An 8,048-nucleotide genomic window follows, 5' to 3' on the forward strand; every position below is an offset into this window, starting at 1 on the left:
AAATAAACAATGCATAGCCATCATGGAACATCGAAGGCCAGTGAGAAAAGGTGGGTTTTAAAAATCTCAATAGATTTGGCAACTCTAATATGGGGAGGGAGACCGTTCCACAGCACCGAACTGCAAAGGCACGGTCACCTCTAGTTTTCCGGGTTATGTCTGGTGGAACTGTCAATAGTGACTGGTCAGCAGATCTCAGTGCTCTGGGTGGGTTGTGACCAGGGCAGGAATTTCCCCTCAGTTTGGCCCTGTGCCCCTCAAAAGAAAATGGCATGCCCTGAGGCCACAGTGGCCTCTACCACTTTCTCATCTGTCTCCTCGGCCAAGATGTAGACACCAGTGTCTCTTTCTTGTCATGTAGACACCAGTGTCTCTTTCTTGTCATGTAGACACCAGTGTCTCTTTCTTGTCATGTAGACACCAGTGTCTCTTTCTTGTCATGTAGACACCAGTGTCTCTTTCTTGTCATGTAGACACCAATGCCTTTGCTGAGTCCACATTTTTAAACCAATCCAGTATCTTTGATTGGTGCAGGGCTGAGCATGGATCAGATGGTAAATACCAATCTATTTATTTCACAGCAGATAGTCTACATATTACATTTAAAATCATCCTTAACCCTTACATTAAATTAATTATTTCAATGGACCAATATCTTGTTTATTTGATGGCCTTCCTACCCTGGCATTTGGCCTTTGTGCCCTCAAACAATGGACAACACTAAAGGCCAAGTGGCCTTGCCCCTAAAATTACAAAATTCCAGGCCTGGTTGTGACGGTGTATAAGTTCGGACATATATGGGGGGGCAAGGCCATTAAGGGATTTGAAGGTGAAAAGAAGAATCTTGAAGTCGATCCTTTGTTTTATCGGGAGCCAATGGAGAGAGATGAGAACTGGAGTGATGTGGTCGAATTCTTTGGTGCCGGTAAGAAGGCGGGCAGCGGCGTTTTGAACTAATTGCAGGCGTCTAAGTACGGTTTGGTCAGTTCCATAGTACAGGGCGTTACAGTAATCTAGTCTTGTAGAGATAAAAGAATCTATGACGGTTTCAAATTGTTTGGCTGGGAGGTAGGGTTTAACTTTAGCAAGTAGGCGGAGATGATAAAAACTGGTTTTGACAACGGCACTAATCTGTGTATCGAATTTGAAGTTGCAGTCGAATATGACGCCGAGGTTCTTTGCACTGGTGTGAATGTTGGATGTGAGGGGGCCCAGGGTGTTTACAGGAAGGGTGGGGTTATGGCCGAAGATGATGATCTCAGTTTTATTGTCATTTAGATGTAGGAAGTTGGCATCCATCCACGTTTTTATTTCATTGAGACAGTTAATCAAGCAGGGGGTCAAAGGAGTTATTGCTGTTGGGTATGAGAGGCATGTAGATTTGTACGTCATCAGCGTAGCAGTGGAATGATATGTCATGTTTGGAGAGGATGGGGCCGAGGGGAAGCATATATAATAGGAAAAATAAGGGGGCCAAAATGGAGCCCTGGGGAACCCCACAGGTGAGAGGAGCCTCTGATGAAGAATATTCGCCCACCTGGACCGAAAAAGTCTGATCGGTCAGATAGGATCTGAACCAGGAGGGCCGTGCCGGAGATGCCCACCTGGTTTTCCAGTCGAGAGAGCAGTATTCTGTGGTCGACTGTGTCGAAGGCCGCTGAGAGGTCCAGCAAAACTAAGATGGCTGGGCTACCCGAGTCAACTGTTAAAAGTAGGTCATTAAAAACTTTTAAGAGGGCTGTTTCCTTGCTGTGTCCGGGTTTGAAACCAGATTGATATTTTTCGTGGATGTTATGATTGATTAAAAAAGACTGAAGTTGCATGTAGACTATTTTTTCTAATACTTTTGACAGGAAGGGTAGCTGTGATATTGGTCTGAAGTTGCAAAGAATTGATGGATCTAAATTTTTCTTTTTAATAAGCGGGTGGACTATAGCATGTTTAAAGGGGGCGGGGACCAGACCTGAGTTGAGGGCCATATTAAAAAGTGAGGTCAGGCTTGGGCCAATGGAGCAAAAAACCTCTTTGAGGAGGCGGGGGGGGGGGGGGGGGATGCTGTCTGTGGGACAGTTAGTAGGCCGGAGATGAGAGATTATGTCAGAGAGGGAGGAGAGGGATACCTCTGTGAAATGGTCGAGGGTGTCAGGGCGAGGTAGAGATGCAGGGGGTGGGGCAGTGAACGTGTGCAGTGACCTGAGAGCAGAGATGTTCTCAGTGAAAAATGCTTGAAAATTATCACAGAGGGTGAGAGATGGGGTAAGAGGGGAGACAATCACAGGGATTGATGAGAGAATTAAAAATATTAAAGAGCACTTGTGGTTTGTGGCTATTGTTAGTGACAGTAGTGGATATAAAAGCAGATTTAGCAGCTTTTACGGCTCTTTGATAAGAGGCATGGCATTCACGAAGTATTTCAAGGTTGACATGGAGTTTATTTTTATTAAATGGTGAATGGTAAATTTATATAGCGCTTTTATCCAAAGCACTTTACAGAGATTGTGCATTACATTCACCCATTCACGTACACATTCATACACCGGTGGCGGACGAAACCATGCAAGGCACCAACTAGGGATGGGTATCGTCTGTGATACTTTTAATGGTATTGACAGTGTTGGGAAAGTTCACTTTAAAAACGAACTAGTTCAAGTTCAAGTTCAGAACTTCTAAAAGGAACTAGTTCATTTCTAGTTCATGATTCTATATTTTGAACTAAAGTTCATGGTTCCCCAAAATGAACTAACTTAGTTCTTTTTCGTTCTTTTTTTAACCATAATTCTTTTTATACTTTTGGCTATTCAAAAAATAAAAAATAAAATTATTTATGTATTTTTTATTTATGTTTTTTTTTTTTTTTTTACCTTACCATTTATTGTGTAGCAATCTATACAATAGGCCTAAGGCTATGTCTAAAACACTGGCCTACACACGACGTCTTGAAGAAATATGAATTAAATAAAGTAAGACATGAACACAATAATATTAGGCTTGCCATTCAGGTTGACAAATAAAGTTGCCCCTTTGAGAAGTGGAACTTACAAGTCATTTAAAATAAGGTGGAGAGAATCTACTGAGTAGGCCCTACCTGCACTACTCTACTACAGTGGTTCTCAACCTTTTCAGGATGCAACCCCCAAAATAATCATATGAACTGGGGACCCCCCACCCTGACAAGCACTTGGAATTATAGGAGTTGGCATTACATTAGTTTGACTGTTTGATTGTGAAAATAGCCGATCTACATGCTTGTGAACATGTGCTTTAGAAATGTGCAGATGCCACACCTATACTGTATGTTGATCTGTTTATTGTTGAGTGAGAAAACAATGTTAACATTAAGCTTAACAACTGGGGAGTCAGGGACCCCCCCAAAAATAAAATTGGGGATCCCCCTAGGGGTCCCAACCCACAGGTTGAGAACCACTGCACTATAACACGGAATTATTTGACATCTTGGTTACAGATTTAACAGTTGACACGCGTGCACAAGACAGAGAAAACAAGCGTTTGTAACAGCTGCTATTAATGTTGAGCTGTTAATTGCCTGTGGTCAAATCTGTGTCAAATGCGCATTTTCAATGAGGCGATCGTTATGCCTGGCAGTGTTACCGTGCGTGCAGTCTGTCATCTGATCCAAGAAAGTTGGAGCACCCAGCACCCTAACAACATCGCGGATTTCAGGAACAGAGGTAGAAGTAGGCTAGACTATATTATAAGATGTACTGTATGATGATCAGTTATTATTCCAGTGAGTGATCTAAATCCTGTTTTAACAGCTTCACTTAGAGACGGCAGATCTTTCTCCCTCTCTCCCTCACTGCTCAGAGTGCAGACTGAGCTGAAGTGTTGTGTGTAGAAAGGGGAGGGGGGATGGGGAGCTTAGGGGCAGCGCTATACTAGTCCGTAAGACAGTGTTCCACCGAGAGAATACACTTCAGCTCAGTGAATGGGCACACAGTGCGTGCTTCTATTGGAGCATGTGAATGAAAAGAGAGAGGAGAGGACAGACAACCGCGGAGGCGCGGACCGCCGCATGAACGGCCGACGAACGCCGACGAACGTCGTTCACGGGCGTCAGAATGACCGCGTTCGACAATATCGTTCATCAAGCGAAAACAATTACGTTCAGTTCACGTTCGCCCAAAATATGAACGTGTTCATGAACGATCGTTCTTTGAACGCGTTCGGGTACAACACTGGGTATCGATTGCATGACATCGATACTATCGGGTATCGGTTCACGTAAAAACGAACGATACCTCGTTTCGATACTCTGGAATGCACCCCTGGCCGGTTGCATCTGTAACAGGTCGGCTACTGAGAGTTTAATGACGGCTTTAGTAGGCTACACTCGTTACTGTGGAAAATGGCCGACAATAGCCTATAATGTTTATTATTATATGATTATCCAACGTCTATACTCTCCGCTCCGCCACACTGTGTGATCATCATCATCACCTCTCTGCGGTAGAGCAGTTAAACTTAAATAAAAAGTATCGAAAATGGTATCGAAAAGGGTATCGTATCGATTCCCAGGTATCGAAAAAGGTATTGTATCGATTCAAAGGTGAACGATACCCATAGCACCAACCTACTCACCGGGAGCAATTACGGCTTACGGGTTCAGAGTCTTGCCCAAGGACCCTTCGACATTAACTCAGGGGGAGCCCGGATTCGAACTGGGAACCCTTCGGGAACCCTTCGTCCTCTAATAACGGTTTCTCTAATAACGGTTTCTCTACCCCTGAGCTATGCCACCCCTATATATTCCAACGTCTCTCAGCGCGCCTGGAAGAGCGCCTGAGAGCGCCTGAGAGCTTGTGTTGTATCATTCAGCCATGGCTCGGAAAGTGCGTTAGTGCGTTTTAGCCTGAGAGGAGCGATGTTATCTAAAATGAGAGTGCAAGTTGCACTAAAATTATCGAGGAGCACCTCAGCAGTGGGAGTGACATTCATGTCAGCGTTGATGTCATAGACATCATAGGACTTTCACATGACTAGAAGAAGTGCTCTTCCGAGCACAGGTCTCCAGTCTCTCCACCAGCCACGCGTCCTGGTGGTGCTATAATAGGCCAATGTAAAAAGGGTGGCATGTGTTCTTCACCAATCTTAGACTTTTCATGGCGCCAGCATGAGGCTGATTTGAACATTTTGTAGTGTAACTTCTTCCATGGCCTTTTGCGATTGTGCGTGCTCAATTTCATTACAATTGCACGCTGTGTTTGATTTGAGGCATTTTGTTCGAAACGGATCAATCCTGCAAAGTTTGGAGGCCAATCTTAGCCAATCAGGATTTAATATTTAATAGGGGACAGATCCGTCTTGATCATATGACTGTAGAGATAATGTGTACTGATTTGTGTTAATTTTGGGTAAAATCTGAAGGAGTAATATCCAAAAATGTGTCTTACATAAGTCGGCCTCCTGGTGGCGCTATAAAAGACTGATGTGAAAAATACAAGAAAGGGTTTTTCCTTGGCCTATAGGGAGTGCGCTTACAAAGTTTGAAACGGATGGGTGGAGTTATAGGTAAAACCACGAATAGTTATAGTGCCACCATGAGGCTGATTTCAAAAATTTGAAGTGGCATTTCTTCCTCGGCCTTGTGGGAACGTGTGTGCGCGATTTCATGTTAATTGCACTCTGTGTTTGATTTGAGGCATTTTGTCCAAAACGGACCAATCTTACAAACTTTGAAAGCCAATTTCAGCCAATCAGGATGGAATATGGACAATCAGACAGATCCATGTTGATCACATGACTGTAGAGATACTGTCTACCAATTTGCGTGATTTTTGGACAAATTCTGTAGGAGTACTGGCCAAAAGGTAGTTTTGCACAAATTGGCTCCTGGTGGCGCTAGAACAGGCCCATGTGAAAAATGTGGGCCAGAGGTTCTGAATTTGCATCCAGGGAGTGCGCTTACAAAGTTTGAAACTGATCGGTGTAGTTATAGGTAAAACCACGAATCGGCCTGTTATAGCGCCACCATGAGGCTGATTTCAAACATTTGAAGTGGCTTTTCTTCCTCGGCCTAGTGGGAACGTGTGTGCGCGATTTCATTTTAATTGCACTCTGCATTTGTGATTTGAGGCATTTTGTCCAAAATGGACCAATCTTACAAACTTTGAAATCCAATATCAGCCAATCAGGAAGGAATATGGACAATCAGACAGATCCGTGTTGATCACATGACTGTAGAGACACTGTCTACCGATTTGCGTGATTTTTGGACAAAATCTGTAGGAGTAGTGTACAGAAATGTGTTTTGCAAACATCGGCCTCATGGTGGCGCTAGAACAGGGCCATTTGAAAAATGTGGGGCAGAGGTTCTGAATTGGCATCCAGGGAGTGCGCTTACAAAGTTTGAAACTGATCGGTGGAGTTATAGGTAAAACCACAAATCGGCCTGTTATAGCACCACCATGAGGGCCATTTGAAAAATGTGGGGCAGAGGTTCTGAATTGGCATCCAGGGAGTGTGTGTGCTCATTTTGGCAGCGACCGGGCCAACCGCGCCGGAGATTAGCTGTACACAAACTCAGAGGACGGCCGCACGGACAGACAGGGGCGAAAACATACTCTCCCCCTGCCTTCGGCTGGTGGAGACAATAACTGAGTAAGCATGTTTGGGCTCTCACAGCATATCTCCATATACTGTACAGTACATGGATCTCCATATATGGGTACCAGGGGTCTCCATGTAACTGGTCCGATTTACATCACTGGCCAGATGGCCAAGACATGGCGCGACCTGTCGCCCTGAGGCGTCTTACTAGTACATTTACTCGGGTGTGTGTTATTCTTCTGACAAGCATTACTCTGACGTAGCGTTTGTCCGTCTCTCCCCATTACTAACCCAATCTCTAACCCTAACTCTAACCGCACGCGTAGCCACAGAAATGATTAGTAGAGAAATGAGACATTGGACTGACATGTGCCCCCCTTTTACTCCACTACAATTATTTTAAAAGTTAGTTACTAGTTACTTTGTAGATTTTGATTACCAAACGTACATTAACCCCTTCAGCTCCGTGTCGCAATGTGAGCATGACTCTCTGTTTACATATCTGATGTTTCAGCAAATCACCTCTGCCTTATTGCAGATATTCTGTTCAAACCAGACATCAGGGTTTCTGGGGAGCAGCAGCAGGGGCAGCAGGTGTTGGAGGGTTCTGACTTCACCATCAGCTGCTCTATCCAGCCACAGTACCCAGGAGGCTCCTTCTACCTCACCGATACTGAACACAACATAACCCAGCCTCAGACAGCTGTCAATCACTCTGCCAACTTCACATTTTTTGCTGCAGACCACACCCACCAACGGAACTATAGATGTGTTTATCACATCCATATTTTCTCTCATGGATTCTCCTCTGAGAGCGAGCTCCTCTATGTCACTGTCAGAGGTAACGTGAATTTCAGTTTTGGCAACTTGTACAAATACACGAAGAATAGCCTAGTTTTTACAATGGTTTCTTTTTTCTTTCACCCCGTTCTTCAGCTGTTTACAAAAATAGTTTAGACAAAGGTATTGTAGAACGTTTCGTTGTCAAGCTCAACGTTAGGCCTTTTGGCCCATACATGTATAATTGGAGAACCTGTTTGACCTAAAAATTGAGATTTGGAGAACACTATGGAGATAGTCCATCATATGAGACTGCCGTCATGGACAGCATGCATTGTCAGACTGATGTCATCACTATGAATTAAATTAATTAATGTTAACTCAATAGACAAATACAAAACAGAAAAAGTACAAAACTATGGCACCACCTCTTTAAAGTCAATATGGAACTCGAATCAAAGGGACAAGATACGTGATCAGAAATCAGGAAAAAGTCAATTAGAAATGAACCTTTTTAAATTGTGAGCTGTTCCTTACACAATGTTTTGGTTCTTACTCCAACATATTTCTCTCACAGCCACACCTGACATTGTCAGAATTATTGTCACAGTGCTACTACTACTGCTGTGTATGCTGTTATCCAGATGCCTTTATCATCTCATTACGGTAATGTATACATCTGTTTATGCTGTTGATTACTC

Source organism: Nannobrachium achirus (assembly GCF_963921795.1).
Source record: "Nannobrachium achirus genome assembly, chromosome: 16".
NCBI lineage: Eukaryota > Metazoa > Chordata > Actinopteri > Myctophiformes > Myctophidae > Nannobrachium > Nannobrachium achirus.